Consider the following 25,017-nt stretch of genomic DNA (forward strand, 5'->3'; position numbering starts at 1 on the left):
CCTCCCCAGTTTTGAGAGAAATCTTCTGCATCCGAGGATGTTTTGTTGCCCTGGTCTAGCTTGGATTAATACTTAGTCTATAGGCACACACCTGATCATCTACACTTGCCCTCTTACAGCACTAAACTATGTTTTCTACCTTTATCTTGCATCCACCTACCACTTCAGCATTTTATTTAAAAAAAAAATAATAATAATAAGGGAGAAATGTGGGATTACATATAAATCAAGTATAAAAATCAAATGAATAATCATAATTGACCTGATTGTTTATAGTTCATGATGCGTGATCAAAACCGAAAGTTTCTGTGTTTACTGCCTTTGCCCTGTTCACCATGTAATAACTTATTCACTATGTAAGAACTTGTTCACCATGTAAAAACTTGTTCGTTATGCTTCAAAAGATTGGAGACTGTTGAGAATTAGGCTTGGGGTTGATTAATGATTGTGCATTGAGTCCCCTATACAGAATTTTATTGTTGTTAACAACTATATGATCGATAAATATGAGAGATGCCCTCTCAAAAAAAAAAAAAGTGAAAAACCGAGCATGGAATGTCATATCTCAAAGGCATGTGAATGTACCAAAAGCGTAGCATTGGACTACAAAGTGGAGGCTATGTCATAGAAGTTTAAGATGTCTGAAAATTTAAATTTTCTCTTGTATTTTTAACATATTGGGCTTTATTTCACTTATTGTTTTTCCCACTTTTCATACTGACAGGTCAATACATTAGCATATTTGTATTATTAAATAAGGACAGGCAGATTTGTATTTCTGCTTCTGACTCATTGCCTGCCAAGGTTCTCTGAGATGCCTTCTGCTGCACAACAACTAAAACCTAGGATGGCATGTTTCTTGGGACACTTTTGCCTCCTAGGAGGTAACGATGGCCTCCCAAGAATCTCTCCTAATGCCTTCAAGGAAAATCAGAGCAGGGACCAGACCGACAAGGAGCTGAGGTTTGCTCAAAGCCTCAGTCACGCGCTGGGGGAAAGGAGAAGTTCTCCGAGGAGGGACGCTGGTAGCATCACGGGCACCAGAATAGAGGGTCTTAGACAAGTTAGAGAAGGAGACTCGTGGGCGCCAACAAGCCTCTCTCTAAGGAAATGAGGTACACAGCCTGCTTAGAGGAATATTCCCTTACGCCTCAATAATGGGCTCCCCCAGTGAAGCTTCAGTGTGGTCTTTCCATCAGGGATTTCAAAAACACAAGAAGGCAAGTCAGACAAACAATGAGCAACATACTTGGATTGCCAAAAACTCAGACTTTCAAACTGCAATATTCAAAATATAGAAAAGCCAAGTGTATTGTATTTTTTCAAAAAGTTCACAATTGCAAAGATGACCAGACAAAAGAGAACATTAAGAATAGAGACATAACAATAAAACAAACAGAACTTCTAGAAATGGAACATACATGTCTCCAAATGAAAATATAATCAATAAAATATATGGATTAAGAAGTGATATGGAGAAATATGAAGGATGGAATAAGAAAGGCATTTCTCATTGGTATACCATAATGACAATGTATAAGAAAGAGATAAGAGGGTAATGAGACCACCTTCATTTCAATCTCATATCCACACATCAAAAAGATGGGCAAAAAAGTTGCCAACAGTGTCATTAGGAGGGATCAAAGACCCCGATTTTCATGAATGGAGGGAAGCCTCTGGAACAGCCTTGGTAATGGAAGAATGAAACAGGACCTCAGTGAGTCTTTAACCTCTGGCTTTACCCTCAGAGGGGCTACGGGGCTTAGCCCAGGGAGGCACCATTTCTGAATATAAAATACCTGTAGAAGGTTTGGCACCTGCTGGTTCAAATATTGGCTAGTAGATGTGTGGAACGGGAAAGGAGCAGTTTCGGAAGGCACTATTTCAGGCTGAGAGAGCACCTTAAATGTCATATGCGTCCTTTGGTAAGGGAATAAAAGACAATGACCCTACAGAAACAAATAGTATTGAAATATTCAGAAGACAGATTAAAAAGTTGGGCAACCACTTATTTCTAAACAGAAATCTCTTTATGCTCAGAAGAAAGAGTGCTTGAACTGAGAACCTAAGATGCCAATTTGCCTTTTTCATGCCATGAATCCCTTGGATCTCCTGCTAGTGTTGGTTTGGGAAGCACCACCTACAAATTAACGATGACTACAAGGAAACCCAACATTCATACAAAATCACCATGAAGAGGAAAACACATAAATAAATATTTGGCAGAAAAAGAGCAAACATAGCAGTTCATATTATGAAGAAAAGAGAAATTGAAAACATTACTACAATTTAATTTAATATGGTTAGATGAGCAACTGCAGACATGAAAACTTGAAATGGGAAAATACAACAAGAAGATATGAAATGTGACAAAGTGATCAACATTATAATATAAAGGACATAAAGGATAGAAGTAAGGACACTCTAAAATAAAGAAGCAAAGAGATCTGAAAGTGATCGCTACAGAAGGTAGGTGAAGAAAGAATGGATGTTTAACTGGAGTCACTAATGAGGAAAATCAAATGAACAGAACAGGATTAAAATGCAAAACTGATTCCAGAAAACTTTACTGGAATAAACAGACTACACATGGGAAAGTTACATTGTATATACTGGGAGAATAGCCCAGAACAATCACCTTCTACATATATATCTTTGTAAAAGCAATATAATTTATAGATAAAGTAAATAATCCCACTGGCAAAAAATCCAAGTTATTTAGAAGGAAAAAAAAAATCAGTGAACTCCTCAATAGCAATGCAGAAAGCAAGATAACACAGAATAAGTCCTAAAAACGTACTGAAGTAAACTGAGTATGAGCCGATTGGTACCCAGCAAACCATCCCCCAGGTCAACCCACCATTGGAGGCCCTCAGAAACCAGCGCCCCACAAACCCTGTGTGAGCAAATTGCCAGGACGGTTTTCTTCTGTCCAGGAGGTAACTGGGAAGTTTTGATAAAAACACAGTGGTGAACACTGAATACTGGTAAATGTAGATCTAAGACTGAACTGAGGTGATAATAAGGAAGGAAGAAAAGTATGAAAGTGCTATGTGCTCTGAAGTGCTGAAATAACACAATTTTAAAAGTAGAATTCAAAGGGAGAGAGAGGTAAAGTTAATGATTATTCACTGGCAATAGGTACAAATAAAAGCATATTATTTGAAATTGTTAAATTACATAGAAGCCCAAGTACACTTTTTAGGAACTACAGTTTACCAAACCAAGCCCAGTAAAGACAGAAAAAATTTAAATACCCATACCCATGTAAGAAAATTGAAAGCTTCTCGAAGTTTATCATGCCCCCAAAACAGCCAATTTGTTGTGATTTTAGAGGAATTCAACCAAACTTTTAAATTCCAGATAATCCTAAAGCTATTTAATCTTTTCAAAAGCATAGAGGAATAAGGTAAACTTATGACAAATTTTTTATGCTGTGAGCATAACATTGGTAAATATTTTCAAAATAGAACACTACAGATTCCTTATCTATGTCCTTAAATGAAAAAACCCAGGGTATGTATAGCATGTAATAGAAATAAAATCTAATAGCATGACTGAAAAAATTGATCATGATTAACTGAAAACTATTTTTAGAATTCAAAGAAGACTCAAAATTAGTAAAATTCAACAAATTAGTAAAAAAATTCATATTACCATTTCCATAGTTCCTGAAAAGTCATGCAACATTCTTGATTTTTTTAAAAAAGTAAATGAAATGAAAATTGATATAACTTCTTTAATTTGATAAATTAATTCCTCACACTCAAATTTAGAGTTTTACTTGATGAGGTAACACTAGACACATTCGTGGGAAAGCCAGGGCTGAGGCACCCGGCATGGTCAGACTTGAGGGTCTGATTAGAAGGATAAAGATTGTTAAGCAAGAAGTTAAATAACTAGGCTTGTGTATTATATGAGATGATACATGGAAAACCCAAGAAATTCAGTGAAAAATAAATGGCTATAATATCAGTGAATTCAATAAGTATTTGGACATAAACTTAACATACAAATAACCCATAGCCTTCATAACAAACTTTAACAAGTTAGGGGCCAAATGGAAAAGAGGACACAAATTATAAGAACTGTAAGAAATGAAAAAAAAAACCCTCAAGTATAATCTTCTGGATATACATTAAAACCCATATAAAAAATTTTAAAACTGTCCAGAAGGCAAAATTAAATGGAAAAAATGAAAAGACCTCTTTTCAGATAGGATGACTATCATAATCACTTTAATTCTCCTCAGTAAAAATATGAATAGAATGGTATCCAAATAAAGCATCAAGAAGTATATTTATAAAACTACACAGTAGATTCTATAGTTCATACGGAGAAAATAGCAAGTGAGAACAGCATGGGATTTCTTAAACACTAAAAAAATGAAAGAGTAAAAAGAAGAGCTAAAACTATCAGAGTTTTAAAAATCTTATAAAGTCTGAATAAATTTACATCTTACTGGTACTTGAATAAAAAGAGATCTTCAGAACAAATCAGAAAGTCCAGAAACAGACTGCATACACACAGAAATTTGGTATGTGGAAAGGTGCATTTCAAATCAAAAGTGAAAAATAAAAAACATACAGATGCTAAAATAGAACATGAATGAGTTCATTTATAATCTGGGAGTGAGGAAAATATTTCTAACCACAATTTAAATTGCAGAAGGAATAAAAGGAAAGAGCAATACATTTGTTTATAGAGAAATATCAAACAAAATAATACCCTTTACAGTAAAAATTTCTATAAGCTAAGAAGTCCAAACCTAAATACAGTCTGGAAGTGCCTGCGACAAACACCATCGAAAAATGGTCAATCACCTTCATATATAAAGAGCCCTCAAAGCTGAGAAGAAAAGAAAGAAATGGAAAAGTGGCAAATGTGAACAGACATCTCAAAAGTGATTTTGATACACATAAAATATACCTTAAACTTATTAAACTACTTAAATGCATGAGAAAGTATCCATAATAAAAGAAAAAGAAAATCTTCACTGAAATAGCATTTCTCAGCTATCCAAATGTCAAAACTCCACATACGTACACCATATTCTGTTAACCAGACTGCAGAAAATGAGATGCTGTAATAAATTGCAGGTTATATGAGAAATGTTACGATCTCTATGTTGGGAAATGTAGCCATGCCCCACAATGTTCCAGATGTATTTGCCCATTGATCCAGCATTTCCTATTTTAAGATTCTATGTTGAAGATATTCCTCAGTAAATGCTAAACTGTGATATCATTAGTAACAGCGAAAGAGTGGATGCAACCTAAGTGTGTATCCGTCAGGGCCAGAGGAATAAACTGTGACACAAGGAATGAAAGAAAGTGGGTGCTGTGTCCTCATACCATGTGTCTGCAATTTCACTAAGAAATAAGAACTTATTTAACAAAATGAACAATCCTGGGATAATTCTTCAGAAATGAATGAAAATAATTATCAGTTGGGATAGGGAGAAAATGACAGGAAGGACTATAAAGCAAGTGGGACTTCCCTGAGGATACCTTTTATTATACTTCTCTTGGAAACAGGTTATCTTACATATAAAAAAAATTAACTCAAAAAAAGAAATGATCAGCAGTAAACTCTGAATTGAAAACAAACCGAAGCATATGAATCTAACTGCATACAAACTGGCAACATGAACCACACATACAAAATAACTAATTTGACAGATATTTGTGCAGTATGTATGTATGTATGTTTGACTGCACACCCATCTTTGACAGGAAATACTCCAAATTAAAAAACTACAAACAGATCATAAACTTCAGTCAACAGTTTTCTTTTTAGTAGTAATACTGCTGGTTTTCAATATTTCAATTTGTGGAGTATTACAGGATAAAGCAGATAATTATACTATTATTAGGAATCAAGATTTGCACTGCAAGAGGAAAAGATAAAAATACAATATCAAAGATGTTAAATAAAGTCCTGTAATGCTAAATTTGAAATATATATATATATATATAACATACATACATATATATATATATATATATACACACACACATCATACAGATCTATGATTTTAATTTTAAAAATGTGTACATATATATATCTGCAATGCAGGGGCCTTGATAGATAACTTTCCCATGGCAGTGATCTCCTTTGAGCTAGTTCCTCATGTCTAAACACCACTGTTGAATCAAAACACCCTGGATATCTTAGAGAAATGCATGTTTGAAGGCCTAAGGATGCAATGGTAAGGTGAGACTGGGGAATTCTGTCTCACTGTAAATGGTGCGCTAACAGACCAAAAGGGGCAAACTGAAGGCCAGCACAGCTGACTTGAAGGGGAGCTACTGGGTAGACTTGGAGCAATTTTAAGTGTCAAAAAAGAACAAAGACTCAATGAAATACTTAAATTCACAGTGATACTCAAAAAACAAAAATAAGATCCTAACATTTTTGCCAAATATTTGCATTGAAATTAGTAAAGAGAAAGAAAGAAGCCTTCACCTTGTCTTCTATGGAGAAAGTGTAGTTCATGCCCATTTGATGAGGCAAGTGGTTGTTTGGGGATTTTTTTCTAACAGAAGAATGCCAGCTTATAAATATAAAAGGAATACTTGAATTAGAAAATCACTGTTTTGACAGGGTACAAGATATGATGCCAAACATCACCCTATGAATGGTGTGCTGACCTCCAGTGGGAAGATGTACCTTCATAATGGAGAAAATTGTCAGATATGCCTTAAAGAAATGTTCAAATTTAGCATCATTAATAGTGAAATTATAAGCTCTTAACAGGATGTATTATCTATGGGGTGTTCCTGTCCAAAATATTAAATTTGATTATATTCAAGCTTTTAAACATACATTTGAGTATTAAAGAAAATACAAGTGGTAGAGAAGCCAGTTTCCTTGTTTTCCACAACAAAACAAATTCAGAAGGCAGGTATTTAAGATAGCTGGCTTGATTGATCTTTTCAAAAAGTCAGTTTTTGTATATATACAGTATGGGTGGATTCTGTTTTAAATTAGAGGTAAAGAGACAAAATGCAAGATATGTGCCTTGATTATATGCTGTTTAAAAATTGTAGAAGACATTTGGGGACAACTAGAGATATGTTACTATTAGCTGGAAATCAGTTTTAATTTTCCTCAGTGTGGTAATGATACATATTGTGGCTACTTAGGTGAATGTCATTATTTTTACGAGACATGCTCTGGAGAATCATATCTACTTACTGGTGGTAACACGGTGCGTGGCATATTTTAAGTCCTATTTTAGCATTTGTAAAATTTAGCATTTGTAAAATTAAGTTTAACATAATTGAGCCCCCAGGGTTGATGCTAATTAGTATTTATCTTAAAGCTAAGATAATTTGATATAAATTAAATTGCCAGGGTATAATCAAAAGTCAACTCTCCATCTTATTTCCTTTATCCTATATTCAGAAAGGACTTATGAGAAGGAACCGAACCCCTGGAATGAGTTTAAAAAAGAAACTGTAGCATCATACCAATGCTCAGATTTTCCAGCAATTACGTATCACATGATTTCTGACAGCAAATTTTATCTCTGGTCACATTCAGCACATTTTGTCCTTTCATTATGTTATTTCAATTTAATTAAACATGTAACTATCAATGATTCAATAAAAATTGACTTAAAACCATTATTACTAGTTTTTGAATCAAAGTGGAAGTTGAATGCTCGTATTTGTTTGCACATTTGAAAACTTTAAGAAATGAAAAGATAGCAGGAGAGAATTTTCTGCAGTCAGCGAAAAACAGTTCAGAAATTCAAAAAGGAGTGCGCAGCAGTGTTCAGAGAAGGAGCCGCTTACATAGGTTTCATTAATGGAAGAGCAGATATGCTATTTATATAAAGAGGGTATAAACACGAAGAAAAAGAGAAAAGTAAGGTGATTGCACTGACGGCTGTGTTTTCAAAACACACAAATTTGGAAAAATGCGTGTTGCACCTGGCAACGCCAACGAACTCACAGCAGGCAGGCTGTGAGCGTGCAGACTGCGGTCTGGTGTACAGACAGGGCGTATCGCGACTGTAAATGGTACAGGAGCCACACAGCGCGGAAGATCAAATAATTAATAGATACCTTCTATTTTAGTAAGCTGTCTTCTCTGAAAAACTACAAATATCTAAATAATTTTTCTCATATTAACATTATGCAGAGACTAAATTCTACCAAGAAGTTTTACAGAAAATCTGCTCAGCCCGACAAACACGTGGCGACCTACAGCGATGCGAAGGGCATTCGGTTTGCAGCCAAAGAGCCCGGACTCGGGTGGGTGCCACTACTCTGCGCCTCTGGGAAGGCATCGAGATCCCTGAGTCCTCCTGAAGGTGGAATGAATTGATTCTTGTCACGTGGTCAACACGGTGCGTGGCATATTTTAAGTCCTATTTTAGCATTTGTAAAATTAAGTTTAACATAATTGAGCCCCCAGGGTTGATGCTAATTAGTATTTATCTTAAAGCTAAGATAATTTGATATAAATTAAATTGCCAGGGTATAATCAAAAGTCAACTCTCCATCTTATTTCCTTTATCCTATATTCAGAAAGGACTTATGAGAAGGAACCGAACCCCTGGAATGAGTTTAAAAAAGAAACTGTAGCATCATACCAATGCTCAGATTTTCCAGCAATTACGTATCACATGATTTCTGACAGCAAATTTTATCTCTGGTCACATTCAGCACATTTTGTCCTTTCATTATGTTATTTCAATTTAATTAAACATGTAACTATCAAAATCATATGATACTATACAATATACTAGCAGAAAGCAAAAATATATGTATTTAAAGATGTTTAGGCTAAGAGTTTGGAATTTGGACACAGAATTTCTAGGTTGACCTGATTTTAACAATATTTATTACTCAGGAAAATCTAAATTTCCCTGTCTGTAAAATGGCAATAATACTTCTGCACAGAGTCATGACACACAAAGATTAATATATTTATATAATTTATATGATACATAGAGTGCTTCATGCCTACAGCACTTAATAAATGATCTTCTGTTGTTAATGTCTTAGTAAAAGATCAATAAATGGTAACTTAAGCCCTACGCCTACGTTTTACTGTGTAGCCACACTAAGTCTCTAGTATTGAGCATAGCGCTGAGCATGTAATAGGTGCTCGGTAGCTATTTGCTAGTTAACAGCTTCAAGAGTTATTAAATATACTTTGCCACGTCCTGTGGGAGTGCTTGCCAGGACAAGGAACGCATTAGTTTTGTCTTTTATCAGTAGATCTTAGAGTCCAGCACTCACATAAATCTGTATCACCAGTTTAATCTGATTCTCTTTGAACTTCATCTTTATGAACTCTGATGTATCTCTATAAACTAATACAGTTAAAGTAGCTCAGTCTTTTTACCTCCTCTGATGAAAATGCACACGTGACTTTAACTTGTGGAGCAAGTGCCCTGGGCACAGCCTAGGAGGCCCTAGATTTCCAACCCAAAGGCTTCCGGTATGGAATTGTATGGTAAATGGTGTTGGCCTTAACAAACATGAAATAAATGTGTAAAAATGTTAGAAGGGACTGGAATCAGGAGCTATTAGGCTTGATTTCTAGATGACTGTTAGAGAGGTGACCTGTTTTTAACATTTTAATGTCTTATAGTTGCATCTAAAAGTTTTTTTTTCTCCACACCTAAAAATCTCTGGCCAGCAACATACAACTTCTGTATGACACAGAATGATTTAAACATAAATCTCATCATCCACCCCCTTTCAAACCCATTTTCAAATTCTGCATGTCCTGGTAGCCTGAACTCATTTTTGATGGCCTGGAGAAAGACAGATGCTCATATCTTACTGTTTTAATATACAGTAAGTACAGCACACACTTATTAAAATGAAAACCTTTATAAGAAAACCTTTACAAGACAAAACTAACTATAAAACTAGACATAGTAATTTCTGAATCTAAATGATACTATTTAACATTTAAAGTATTTTAGAAGAAAAAATTGAACAAGTATTATCAATTTTATGATAATACTACAATCTATAATTCAATGAGCAATAAAACAATCTATGTTTGCTACCGAATAGCTACTTTGTACAAAGATAATTCAAACTTTTATTACTAAAGATAAGACTATAAGTAAAGAAATATAGAAATGTTTTATACAACTAATATTTGATTCACTTTCATAAAGTAAATGATTCCTCATTTTAGCTCAGCTCTGACATTTAGTGTATGGCAAAATCGTATGGATCAGAAAAGTTGTATTAGAAATAGAATTGTGACATCTTTTGTATGCAGATTGTTCTGACAATTCCCAGCAATATGTATATATATTTTGTAAGCACTGCATAATGTCACATGCAACTGTCTTCTGTCTTTACATTACTTTAAAAAAAATCAACTGAAAAAGCAAAGATTTCACAACTTACCCTAGTTTAGTTGCTTCAGTCAGCTAAATAATCAAAGCAGGATTAGGAAAAAAAATACGAACAGTACAATAAGAAAAAATGAATTCAGACCTCAGACTTATGATGTCCCAGGGCAGATATTAATGGTTCCATTTTCTCTAAATTCATTCCTTTCCTTCCATGGCTTCTGTGTCTCATAGTTTTAACCAATATATTAGAAAACAGTACCCTACACTTTGGGAGTTTCATTTCTATGGTATGTTTGCATTTTACTGGCTATGTTTGCTAAGTATGAAACTATTAGCTTCCCAATTGATGCCTCTAATTTGTACATTTTAAGGCATAAAATATTCTTTATGGATGAAACTTTGTCTGCTTAATCCATCTGCCAGCAAGTTCTTTTCTCTGGCCAAATATTGCTCAGGGCCTTCAAGTGTTTCTTCATCTGTGAAATGAAAAGAGGTATTTCCAACCTAAAATGCCTTGATCTTCATGTCCCCTTGTAAGTTCAAAAAATCCTTCTACAGACTTACAGACTAAGCAGGAGAGAGCACAGCACCCTGCCAGCACCCTCGGCTGCCCTGGATTCTCGACAGTGAAGGCCTAATGGTGAGCTGTGCTGTGCTGTGCTCAGGTTTATGATTCTTCAGGGGCTCTAAGTCAGAGTTTTTTCTCAGGAGAAGTGCTTGCTAAATACCGGCTATCATGTGGCTTTTTACTGAAAAGTAAACATAACCCTTCTAAACATAAAAGATAGACACTGAAGCTTAACGTTTGTAAGAATGGCAGGTCACATGTGTTTGCAGTTGCATTCTGTCCCCCGAAAAAGATATGTTGAAGTCCTCTCTCAGGTACCTCAGAATCGGACATTATTTGGAAGTAGAATCTACAAAGGCAGTCAAGTTAAAATTAGGTCATTAATGTGGAGCCTAATCCAATAGGATCATGTGCTTTTAAAGGGGGGAAATTTGGACACAGAGACAGACACCCCCAGAAGAAAGATGGCATGAAGATGGCTATCCACAAGTCAAGCAGCACTGGAAGCTCCTGGAAGCCAGGAGGGAGGCCTGAGACAGATCCCTCGAGAGCTTTCAGGAAGGGCAAGGCTCTGCTGACACCGTAGTCCTGATGTCTGTCCTCCCGAACAGAGACAATCTGTTCTTGTTTTCCAAGCTAGCTAGCTTGTCTGGGATACTTTGTTACAGGACACCTAGGACTAAAATACTATGCTTCAGACATTCTGACTCAGTTTTTTAGTAGTAACTTGTGATAACTATATTATATTATGATATAATATTCTAGAAGTTTCTAGAAACAGAAGCCCTGGCACTAGAGTAATTCCTTTGCATTAGGAAATAGGATTGTTCTTGAAAAAGACTGTTTATATAATTATGAAATGAACCATGATATAAAAGTGTTTATAATGTAAAAAGCAATTTCCAACTTATTTCATAACTGCTTTTATGGATAGGGAATTTTAGACATAAAATATTTCTGGAGGCTTTAAAGCAAATCATTGAATGACAGATCTCTGAGAATGTCTGCCCTGTGTCCTGACTGTGAATGTTACTTTTGTGTCTTTATATCTTAGATGAAATAAAGATTTAAACATAGCTTCACTTTTGTCAAGAGAAAAGAGTGGAAAATAGGTAGGAAAGAGAATGAGGCCTAAAAATAGGTTACAATTTCTAAGATGTTTTGCTAGACTTCCTATGGCCTTTAGTAAAACTCCAACACTTACAGGCATTGTCAAAATACTGCAAGAATTCCTAAACTTCACTTAGGAAGGGACTCCTGTCCACCTCTACACTACAGAAGAATGCATCCAGATAAAGTAAATCACCACAATGTGATTTTCAGAGAGTAAACTCAAAATTTTAATGACACTGGTTCTAATACACTGGCAAGAAAATGATTATTTGAGTAAGCATTTCTTACCCCCAATTAATAGTAATTTCTTACAGAACAGAACAAAAAAAGTTGAGGAGTAATTAAATGCAAGGTTTATCATTGAATAAATCACCTGCTTCAAAGATAGTGTATTAATTTCATAACCTCATAAGATATTTTTTAAATTAACACTCAATGATTTTTAACTTATGAAATCATACAAAGTTGTGAAATAATATTGAGGAAATATGAGAAATTACAAAGATATAAATAAAATAATCACCAATATCCTATAACTCAAGCTAAGCTATTTAACATTGTTTGCATTTTCTGTGAAATACACATAGGCAGCAAACACATATGTAAACGCATATGCATTTGATTTAATATAATTCAAACCTAGTTTGTAATTATATACCCATATAACTTAATCTAATTACTATCACACTTTTATGTTGTTACATATAAACTCATATCACTTTACAAAGTAATTTCAATGGCATTTGTAAACTTAGGGTTTACAGTTTAAATTGGCTGTTTTTACATTTTATTTTATAGTTGCATTATATTTTACTTCACAGTCTTGGAATTGTTTGGGCATCTACCCAAAAAGACTCCAGAAGTCTCAGATTGCTTGGCGATGTGAGTGCTTGGTAAGCACCATGGAGAGAAAAGCTTGCTGCTTTCAACTTGACAAGCAGGTGAGGCTCTCTGTCTTCACTGAAGGACAGTAAGAGGGGAATCTGAGCACTCCTGGTTCTGTTCACTCTCGGCAGAATTACTTTCCTGGAGAACTTTTTAAATGTATTATAAGAATAAAACTAAGGTTATAATTTGCATTTATTTAGTTCATGCCTCATATCAAATAGTTTTTAAGGAAAAAAGCATGATGGAGATATAACTATTTTATTCATTATAATTTTTCAGAGAAACATAGCTGGGCTTATTTTCCCATAACTGTCTTATATTTTCCAAGGTATGTTCAATTTTGGAGGTCCAGTGGCAAAACGCATTACATTTTCTATAGAAATTTTGTTGAGTTTGAAATAGCATGCAAACACTTTTCCCTAGTCCTCTGAATAGTCTGGAAAGATAAATGGCGGACATCATTATCTTCACAACTCAGATACTGTAATTACTAATCCAAGATTCTAAGAAGCAACTGTGGCACCCTGCAGCCTGGACTATATATATGTGGTAGTGAAATGGGTTTCTAGATAATATAAAGGGAATGAGTAGGGAAGTAGGGCAGGCCACTAAAAAATACAAACCCAGACCCGAACCAAGCACAAACATTATGCAGAGCAGGGTCAACTTGGAGGCCTGAGCAATCAGCACGGTTATGTCAGCTGAACATTTATGGCATCTACATAGCAACCTTGTGGATTATGGGGCTGAAATAATATCTCTTATTGTGAGAGAGTAGTGAATGAGGGATTTGGAGAATGTGCTCCTTGATGTATGAATTCAACCAAATGGTCATCAAGAAAGACCTGCAATTTCTTTCTCTGCAGGTGACCCTTGCTTATGAATCACCTGTAAGATAAGGAGGGAGGTTTCTAAGATCTCAGTCTGTTTGGTTGCGTGCTCTCCAGGGGCTTGGCCCTAACTGATTACTGAGGCTGTCACCCCTCATGTTCATTACTAGAAACAAAGTTAAAGCCAGTTAGTACATAGATAAATATTAACACTGGACAAAAATCATCTCAAGAAAGAAATGAAGGAGTGGAAGAAAAAGTACAGATGGATCATATCCTGGCGAGGGCTAGAGGGTCTTCCCACTTAGTAATACCCTGACAGTAAGTCCTTGAAAGACTCCTTCCTGTAGAGCCAGGGAAGGGAAATAAAGCTGCTTGGAGAAGCCGTCTTGCCACTTTTCTATAAATCTGAGTGGACCTGAACTTATGTGACACTCACCCTTCAAATAAATGTTTTCTAGTGACATGAAGATTCAGAAAATGCTTCAACAGCAATAACTGGGATGGACGCTGTGTTGTAATAATTTGGATACACTTGACTAATGCAGTTATTTGCAATGAGGTTGGCTTGTTGCCCAAAGCAATGAGCACACAAGCATCTCAGTGATTGTTTCCTGCATCCCAAGAACCCCCCAAAAAATTTTTGCTCAGTCCAGGGAGCCAGTGGTCACTGCTTCAGACTTTAGTCATCAACACTACCCCCAATATATTTTTTAAATAGTCTTTGTTAGATTCACCCATGTGCTTTATGTGAGAGTGCTGGTGAGGCGCGAGCGTTTTTAATCAAATTAGTATGCAACATAAGGCAGCTGTGTATTCAAATGGGTTTTTTAGCAATTTGGTTGTTTTCCTTATAATAACAGGAAAGAACATTTTGATTTTGAAGGTGACAGAGGCAATATTACCAGAATTAAACAATCTGAATTAGCTTTCTCATGAAATGTAATATGTTTTATGCTTTTAGATGGGACGCTCTGGTGCTTCCAGATGAGGCTTCCACTGTCACAGCCGATGGCCAGGAACAGAATAAGCTCTGGAGGTAGGATTATCCTCAAATTTAATTTTTTTTTAGAAGAAGCTAATGGCAAATGTTCCTAGCAAACTTTAGGTTCATCCATGTTATAACTAGAGAACCAAGACAGGATATTAAAGGAACAGATAAGTATAAAATTAGTAAGCAAAGTTTGACATTTTGCTTATTCTATGAATTTAATGCCAAAATGAATGTAATCCCTAAAATCATAAACAGCTTGCATGTCGGATAAATGCTGCAAAATTTCATTTCTTTGTCAACTTACGTAAATTCATAACTCTAGTATATAAGAGAGTAACAAGATTACAAATTTAAGTGATATGATAATGATTTTTACTGAAGAAAGTTTGCAACAAAATCGGATAAACAAGCAGAAAGGCTTTATTATTGCTATGTTATATGGAGTGGTATTCAAAGGAGAAGCATTTGGAGTCCAGCCATTCCACCACACAAACGGGAAATTCGTGTTTAGAGTGATCAAGGTGAAACAAAAGCCCAGAAGTGGATAAAAACACCCATGAAGTGTTTAAGGAATCTTTGGGATTTTTGAAACTAGTGGCTCCCATAAAACCATTTTTTCACCAGCCAAAGTTAGCCTATGTAGTTTTGAAGATGACAAGGGAGTTTTTGTGCTAGCCCCTCATAAATCAGTTGTTCCATCAATCTTTAGGAAGCAGGATCTTCTGATTTCTTCACAGCTAGAACTTCCTGTCATTAACACATATTGGGGGAGTTAGAGGCACTAGTTTATTTTGAAATTCCTGATAGTGGTCAGTTTGCCTTATTTCTATCAACAGGCTATGGAAAAGTCCTTCCCTGGAAGATGCATATATAGGAACTTCACAGTCCAGGGCTGGACAGATAGTGACGAAGGCCAGTCAGTGGCTTCAGCCTAGCCCCGGAGCCCTGTGACCTGGCTTCAGAAGGAATAATGTCTGCCTGACGGAGGAGTGCATGTAAGCACTGGGGACCACATAGACACTCTACAAATATTAGCGAGACCAATGTGACTAAAGCAGGCTGCCAGTGTTCTGGATGGGAGGATTTTAAAGCCATCTGGTGTCTGGACATCAGCCTGAAAATCACAGGCTTCAATCCGTGAGATGATCCATTCACATAGCCCACACACCAGGATGGCTTTCCTCACAGACTGGTTCCATCACCCCAGCCCAGCCCATGCAACCTGTGGAAAAGTCTAATGTCACCTAGATAGTACCAAAGAAGCACTTATTATATCATGTATGGGACACATTTATTACAGTGATTCAAATGGCTGAGGGCTTCATACTAAGAGAAAGAAGCAGAATAAAGTAACAGACTGATACAGTTAGTATTTTATAATTAAAACTGTGTATTCTTCTTTATGAGAAAACAAAAATGAATTAAGAATATACTCATTCTTATGCCTTAAGAAAGGTAAATAACTCCAAAATGAAGGTTTCAAGAGTAAACATAACATTTGAGGGGATTTCAATTCACTCAGCATTTACTGACAATATTTAAGATGTAAGCAGAGACAAAAAATAAGTTATGAGGGTCTCTACCCTCGATTAAAGAATCAGAAAGAGAGATAAAAACATATGTAAGTGAAACAAGCTATATATACCATCAAAGCAGTGCCAAAAAAATAAGATAATGCTTAATATTTCAAAAAGTATTTGCACTTCAAATTATATAATAATTTAAAATGCCATTTAATTTTGTTTAACTTCCTTGGCTGTTTTATAACACCCTTTAGTTTTAAATTGTATTTGTTTCTTTGGAAGAATTATCTTGTCCATGGGTATACCAAATAACTAATATATAAAATCTTTAAGATGTTATTGTGAAATATGATGTTGAAGTAAACTACGAATTTTAACATACTATTTATGTTCTAAAACTTGAAGTATCATAGCAGAATGTTTCTTGCAGAGATAGGTCAGCAGGCAAAGTCCTGAGGCCTCCTGTTGCTGCTCTGCGCAGTCACTCACATTCTCTACCCCAGTGAATATGCAGCCTCCCCATGGACAGGTGCATCCCGGGCTGAATCCACTTTGCACTGAATATTTCCATGACCTATGTCTTCAAATCATACAAATATGACAACCATTATTTTTCATGTGAAAAAAAATCCAGTCTTATCTTTGACTTTCTATTCTTTGTGAATGTTCTCTAGTGATTAACATGAGAAGGTTCTGCCTACATAATGAGGCCAAAAGTTTGATAAGGGAAGGTACACAGGCTTCTAATAATCTTGAATTCCTCCTACCACCAATTCATGAGCACCTACTAAAGAGATAGGTTCACCACAAGAACTCAAGGATGCTTGTTATAAAAATTGAAGAAAGAAATGGCCCCCTTGGGCCCATGTGTCGTGCCCCTCACTACATGGGACTGGAGTGGCCATACACCATTGTCTGGGACCTGCCTTTATCTACATAATCTGTTTACTTACAGTCACCAAGCAAAGATAGATGGGCTACCACCTGTGCTCTAGGAAAGACGTCCACTAAAAGCATTTCCGATCATATTATAAATTAGTCATGGGAATGGAAGTACAGCTGGAGAACATAGCCAGTGGTTCTGTAACATCTTCCTGTGCTGACAGATAGTAACGCCACTAGTTGGGGTGAGGATTTAATAATGTGAGTAACTGTCAAATCACTGCTGTACACTTGAAACCTATATAATATTGTGTATCAACTATACTTCAATAAAAAAATGTTAAAAAATTAAGGAATAAATAAAATAGAAAGATGCATCATACTACTAAAAGTAAATTTAAGAAATTTAAAGAAAGAAGTAATTTATGTTCTCAGGACCCTATGATCCAAAATGCAAGCAAGGGTTTTCTTAGCCTTTAAGTATTACTACAAGCTATCTTTGATTCTACTTCCCTTGCCCCAATATTTAACCTTTTTTATCAGATTGTCTCTGAGACGGTCATTAAATGTGGTTTCAAACTTATGAACTGGGCTTTGTAATTAACCAGATAGTCATCAAGTGGCACTGGTGAAAAATATTTCTCACTGTGGCAGAGGCACAACTTGGCATCCCACAGCCCCTCCTCTGGAAGAAGAGAAGCCTGGAAGGTGGGGCAAAATTGGATAGAATAAGAACAGATTTAGGGAGAAGCAATGAATTAGCCACAAGCAAGATGTTAAAAGAATCTTGAGAGTTTTTCTGGCATAGATCCAGAAACTCCCAATATTTAGAAATTGGAAAATCTAATTTTATTCTAATTTAGGGAAGGAAAAAATGAGAGAGTCAGGCACAAAAAGTCATAAACTCAGTGGGTCAAGGGAGAGCCATCACTGATGCAGGATAGACTCAGATCAGTAAAAGGCAAATGTACTTAATTATGTGTTAGGAATACTACTCCACCTTGTACATATGTGCAGGGTGAGCCCGGACGTGGCAAAGTAGCTGGTAGTACAGGTTTCTTTGTCTTGCTTTGAGATTGCTTCTTCTGAGGCTGGCGTCGCAGCCCCGAGCTCCATCTCCAGTCACCGCCCAGCGCCGTGCCCTCATGCTCTTATCCTAAGAAGACCAGCCAGGGGAACATATACACAGCTGCTTTATGCATTCGGGTTTCCTACTCTTCATTCTCTTTTTCAAGCTGACACCTGAGACCCTCTTAAGCAGTATCTCCAATTAACAGTAACCAGAATTTACCTTTTTTTTTTTTAAAGAAAATAAATATTTCTGCCAATCTCTCTCTTTAGGCATTTAGTGTAACTTGTCATAGGCTACATAAGGCATATTTAAATGCTGTCATTGTCTTTTAAAAGGTCTAGACATGGAATAACCTTAAATGCATGTTACTAAGTGAAGGAAGCCAATCTGGAAAGGCTACATAGGGAAAGACAAAACCATGGAGACAGGAAAAGGGGAGAAAGGAATGCAGAGGCAGAGCACAGAGGATCTTAGGGCGATGGAACCGTTCCGTATCATAATGAAACCGTCATTACATCCATGATTATACATTTGTCAAAACCACAGAAAGTGTGTGATATGAGAGTGAGCCCTGACGTAAGTGAGGTCTCCAGGCGATGGTGATGTGGCCCTGTAAGCTCATCAGTCGTGACAGATGTGTCCCCGCGGTATGTTGATGGTGTGGTAGGCTGTGCACACGTGGGGTCGTGGGGCTCATGGGAAGTCATCTTTGCTGTGAATCTAAAGCTGTTGCAAAATATAAAGTTTATTGCAAAGTTTTATCTTAAGAGGATAAACTTTCTCTCTGTTAAGGAGATGACATCAGATGCTGGAGGAGGAACCAGCCAAGCCCTCATCACTTGTCTGTCAAAGAGAGATGTCGCATCCAAAGATATTAATGGGAATTCATGTCATTTCTCTGACAAATAGGAGAGCACCATTAAAAAGCTAGTACGAGTTTTTTCATGAAGTAATGAGGTTCTGAGCAGAGCTGAAAAGAATTACCCCTTCATTAAGGTTTGATAATTGGAGAAATAAATTTCTAGTTTTTGCTATGGTGTTTCTAAGACAAAATCCTCTTTTGGAAAAATATGTTCACTTTAAAAAATCATCTCAAAAGGTGAGCAGCAGGTCTGTAATCTGCTGTCAGCGAGAAGGTGGAGGAAGGACGCACAGGCCCAGCCCCTCTTCCCTATGGACCTGGGCTGTCCCCCAGGGGTGGTGCCGGGAGGGTTTCTCGCACACTCGGGCCTCCATGAAAGGAGGAGCTCTCCCCTGTGGCTGACGGGCAGGGGTTCTTGGCTGAGGGGCCTCGGTAGGGGAGCTGGAGGGCGGGGCGCAGGCTGGAGGGAGGGAACCGTGGCAGGAACGTGAAGATCATCTCCAGGAACCACCTGTGTTCATGCTGACTGGGTGCCTCCTCCTTCGGGCTCTACAAGGAACTGCCGAGGTGAGCTAGGACTTGAACACTCATTTTATGTGTATAAAATATTCTTCTAAGATTGACTATCTTTCAGTAAACAACTCCATATACCTGCCTCGCAGCTGTAGGCTAAAACGTCAGGATGCCTACTGATGAATGAAGAGGCGTATGACCTGCTCCCACTCAGAGTCCCCAGGGGACACAGCCAGGGAAGTGAGAGCTCTGCAGTCCAGCGTGCACCACCAGCAGCCGAAACACTAGAGATAGAAATTCAAGCTGCCTGATTTCTCCATAGGATGCTAAAATAGCCCCTTTAAAAGGAAAATGGGAGAGGTCCAGTCGTATAGAGATCACACAGGAAAAAAATTTTGGAAATCATAATTTCTTGGTAATAAGTCAGTAGTTTCAAGACATAGTCCACCAAGGATGTGTGTGCTAAGTGTTTGATACTTGCAGCAGGGCATTACTACTGGCAAAATGCTCAGAGTTTTGTCAGAGGTGAACTGATGTTTTACTTGTAAATTCTAATATATTCAGGTTTTACTATAGTTTAATAATTTGGAAAATGACTTTTAAGTATACTTAAATATAGATGTCCAGAACTTAATGAAGAGAGTTAAAATCCTGAGACGATAAAATTGTGAGTAGAGTCCTCACTTCCAATGGTACTCAACTGATTTTTACCAAATATAGCATATTAAAATATAATTATTTAAGAATGTAACTGAGATAAATAAAATAACTCTGTTCATGTGTGTGTACTGAAAATGTATTTCAATCAAGTACTTATTTTTTTGGAGGCAGGAGTAGAAAAGCACAACATCACTGCAGACGCAGTGGCGCCTTCTCCAGCGCGGATACTGAGGTGGCGGCCAGCCGGGCCCGCGGGCCCACGTACTGGTCTGCGGTTTACCAGGTCCATGGCTCTGGGCGGGGTGCACCTTTCTGGTCTTCCTGCCCCCCTTTGTATAAGCAGTATGATAATAATTCATATATTGCCTAATTCTGAAGATAAATTGATAACACATGCACAACACTTAGAGGAAGACCTGCCAAGTAAGTGTGAGTATTTATCATAAATACATGATATTTACAAAATCTCATAAAAATAATTAAAAGGCAAAGTTTTAGAAATGCAATTCAACACCCCCAGATTTCTAGCTCTCCCTCCAGTATTTCATGTGTATTCTGACATGTACTGATAGTGCTAACCCTACAGTGCCAATTTCTCAACTCAACACATGGCAGCTGGATGGACTGTCTTCTCTCTGAAACTATGTGAGCTGTTCAAGCATCTTGCCTTGGATTTGACACAGTCACCCAAACCAAAGGTACGTTTATGCCTCTGGTGACTGGCACGATGCCCCAAATATGGGCAGAAGCTGTGCGATCACTGAAAGAGTGTCAGACTCAGTTTGCTGCCTTATGTCTCATTTCCAAGTCACTGAGTCCCTCTGCTGTTGCCCCCTGAGTATTTTCCCAGTTTGTGTCCTTCACTTCCTCTCGTGGCCGTCATGTCACTGGTCCATCACAGCCTTTATCCTAGGGTTTGTCACTACTTCCTACCTTGGACTTTCTGCCTTGAGCCCACATCGTGCACGCCCACCTTCATATTACTTGAAGGTGACTTTTCTACAACATAACTGTGGTCATGCCATGGCCAGGCCAGGTTTAAAATGTTCAAGGGCTTTCCAATGTCTGAGGATAAAATCCAAAGCTACCAGACTGGGTATGTAGGATTCTTCCTGATTTGCTTTATTCAACTCCCAGGTCTTCGGTTCGCCTCACCCACCATCCAACTTACCAAGATGCCGTCCGCACTTCCTTCTGCCTCACGTTTACTTGCAGCTCCCAGCTGACCCAATGTTCTCCCATATTTTGGTTTCAGTTCATGCATGTCTTTCTCTTCTCCAATGTCTACCACCTTCAAGACCCAGTACAAGTATTTATTACCCCGTGAAGTCTGGGATGTGTTGTAAGAAGTCTCAACTTTCTTTAGTTTCTTAAAGTAACTTATTAAATTATTTATGGACATAGTCATAGCATCACTTATAATAGGAGCTAACTTTCTGATGGATAAATGCCATTTTTATGGAAATTTAAGTTTGTTGTATCTAATAAATTTAGCCATTATTGAATTTCCATATAATTCTCTATTAGAAATACTTGCTGTAGTGATTTTATAATATCTTCTGAGGAAACCACATTGGCAGGGGTGCTCCAGGCTGCCTTCAACTTCCCACTGCATAGTAGGGTGCTGGTCTCCACAAACATCACTGCTGAAAAAGTGACTGTGTGGTCTGATGTCCTCTACCTACCCCACAAAGTTTGTGTGTTTTCTTTTCTAGAGTTTCCGTTTTCTGAAGCAGCACATTCTTGCTGAGCTTTGGAACCTTCTCGTTGTTGGCAGGTACTGTGGATCTGCTGCTGAGGGAAAACGCTGCTTTTCTCTTTGAGAAACATGTGATGCATATGTGTAGGGAGTTCTATAAAAAGAAAGTATTTCTCTCAAAATGGGTTAACTCCACTTTTTTACACAAACTGGAAAAATGCAGAACATTTAATGGTACTGCCACCAAAAACAGCAAAAACCAACAAAAAGCAACAGCAGTTTCTTCATTAAGCCCATAACCAGGTGATATAAAAATGGCCTATTAGTTACATGTCTGCATTTCTGCACACTTGTGCTATATATGCTGAAGAAAAACCTTATATTCTGGTAATATCTGGAAAGTTTTAAGTCCTAATATTTAGGAAAATCACCCATTTATTTAACATGGCTTCCAGTCCATTAAAACATGGGAAAATTTCAGCTGTTATTATGCTTACTTCAATTTTAATAACATGGTTACCATTTTAACTTATACTTTAGTTCTATGACATTATTTCTAATATGACTTATCCATTTCTTTTTTAACCCAAACTAGACAGAATATCAAACTGCAGTGTTTTTAATACTAGAATGTGGACATGAAGAAAATATGTAAGTGTATCAGTTTAGTGACTGTATATTCAACTCATTATCTTAAACTATTACAATGATCTCCCTGCAGTGAAACACACATACCATATAGTAAGTGAATACATCTTCAAATCAATTAGGGAATAGGACTGGAAAATAACAGCTATACTGAAAGATGGGAAAGGAAGAATAGTAATGTGCCCCATCATTATTTATTTAACTGCAGTAGCTCATTGAATGAAGAGGTTTCCATAGTGAGCAGTAAATAGGCTGGACTTAACTGGCTTCTTCTCCACTACCGTTTAGGAAAAAGCAGGTGCAAACTGTTGGTCGGGAATAACACGGCTGGCAGGATGGGCACCAAGGAGAACGAGTCGGCCGTGTAGGCTTTAGTAGAAAAGCAAAAAGAGCTTTCTACACACAAAGACCGGCAGAGCAGGAAAAGCAGCTGCCTATAGGAAAACTGGGAAGAAGGAATCTCTGTAATAGTTTAAGGGCCTCTTACACCCAAAATGAAAATAATTTGGATAATTTATGTATCTTTAAAGAGGTAAAGAATCTGACTTGGTTAGATACCTGGGTAGGTACCAGAAGTAACCAATCAAGTTTTAATCTCCTGGAAAAATTTGGGTTCTAGGAAACACCAACATAGTTTTCTGAGCAGCAGATGATGCCAGACCCCTTTAATCCGGCTCATGATAAAGCCACAGAGACAAGAAAAAATGGTGGTGACAATCTGTCTTATTTTCAGGAGGTCTTGGAATCGTTTCTTTGTCACATTTTCATTGACAAATAGGGGAAAATATGACCTCAACCACATTATTTGTGGGTAAGTGGATGCACAATATGCTTGAATATTATAACTGAGGTTTCAATAATATTTTGACTCAGCTCCTAGGTACTGGTCTGGGCATCTTGTCAGCTGCTGTACGGTGACTGCATCAGGGAACGTACCATGTGCTCATCTACCCCCCAGGCTACTGTGAACTTACTCATATCAAGTGCCAGCTAGAATGGATGGAATAACGTAACGCACGGAACAGACACTTGGGAGAAATTTGTTTTGCTGCTGTGAAAACTGCCAATGCTCCACTGGAAAGTCTTAAAAGAAGTAAGGCGTGCAAGGTCTTAAAAGAAATCCTTTTTCATTTTCTTTGTTTTAATCACCATCAACTATTTGTTTCCAGCTTTATTCACTAAAACTGTATTTTTTAATGTCAAAATAAAGTTTGGTCATTTTTCTGTTTTTCAAATGTTTGGCCTTCTGTATGTATTTCTTTTTTAATGAGAGGACACAGCCATATTCTAAAAACATAGTCAAGAAGAAAGCAAACACAAATAATTTCAAGCAAATATGAAGATGCTGCCCTCAAAAGTGCTCCTGGCGATAAAAGAAACTGAAGACAGTGCCCATACGGGAATCCCATGCCGGCGGGTCATTCAGCTCTCAGCCAGCTGACACTTGGGAGGCTGTGTCACGCAATCACCCACATGACCTGCCCTGTATCTCTGTGCAGTGAAGGAGGAAAGGGGACTGGAGGAAAAAGCTGGCTAGGTAACTTTCCCAGATTCTTAAACAGAGACAGAATTCACAATCAAATCTGTTCATTCCAGGGATCCTTGATTGAAAGAAGGTGAAAATGCTCCTTAATTTCTTAAGAGTATGTGTGCCATCACCATAGAAAAATAAAATCATTTTAAATTTCTAAATATATATTTTAAGGGATGCCATATTTTTCCTATTCTTTATTTCAACATTGATTCACATTTTCAGGTAAGATCCACCTCACCCTTGTGTGCAGATAGAATGATTCCTATAAGACTGTGAAGATTACAAACCCTCATGGCAATGAATGAACCCATGTTCTTTAATGAGAGTTTTATCTATTTTAAATAAGCAAAGCAAATGAATTATAATAAAAAGAATTTACAGTGGGACATTGGGATATACCTGCTTTGGGGATTTTCTAGATTCCTTTTTCTGGGTGTCCTGCATTTTTCAAATATCCCATGGTATGTACTTTGGAGTGCCCACTTCTTATTTCAAAACCCTTGTTAGTTTTTAGCTTTTATTCTGTAACATTAAAGTAGCTTTATACTTTTTAATATGAAGTAGTAAGTGCTTATCATAAAAATAAGCAAGCAAAGAAATAGGAAAGCCGGTGAAAACACCCCCAGCCTTAGGATTGGTAACTTCTGGGCACAGCTTTCCACAGTCTAATACATATGCTCGTACGAAATAGGAATAATACCTGTTGAATCATAGCTTAATTTCTCAATTAAATGTGTACCATGGCTACTTATGTCATTCCTTTTGGAGTGGTGGGGGCGGTTTAGGTGGGGAGGGGGATAAAGGATGCATGAGGAGCCAGAAAAAGACAACCCTTTAAAGATTAATGCTCTGGTGCATGCCAGTGGTATTGCGCACTGTGGCAGGCCGGAGC

General features: G+C 37.1%; 1 protein-coding gene across 6 annotated transcripts in view; it reads right to left on the reverse strand.

Moving 5' to 3' along the window:
- CCDC178 (coiled-coil domain containing 178) overlaps nt 1–25,017 on the reverse strand; it is a 568,079-nt gene that overhangs the window by 145,227 nt on the left and 397,835 nt on the right. The window contains exon 22 of one of the 6 annotated variants that reach the window (XR_012121113.1): nt 21,416–22,097. The exons of the other annotated variants lie outside the window; for them this stretch is intronic. The gene's annotated coding sequence lies outside the window, so the exon portion shown is untranslated. The remainder of the gene's footprint in view (nt 1–21,415; nt 22,098–25,017) is intronic. 6 annotated transcript variants of the gene reach the window in all.

This window comes from Manis javanica, chromosome 9, assembly GCF_040802235.1.
Source record: "Manis javanica isolate MJ-LG chromosome 9, MJ_LKY, whole genome shotgun sequence".
In the NCBI taxonomy this organism is placed as follows: domain Eukaryota; kingdom Metazoa; phylum Chordata; class Mammalia; order Pholidota; family Manidae; genus Manis; species Manis javanica.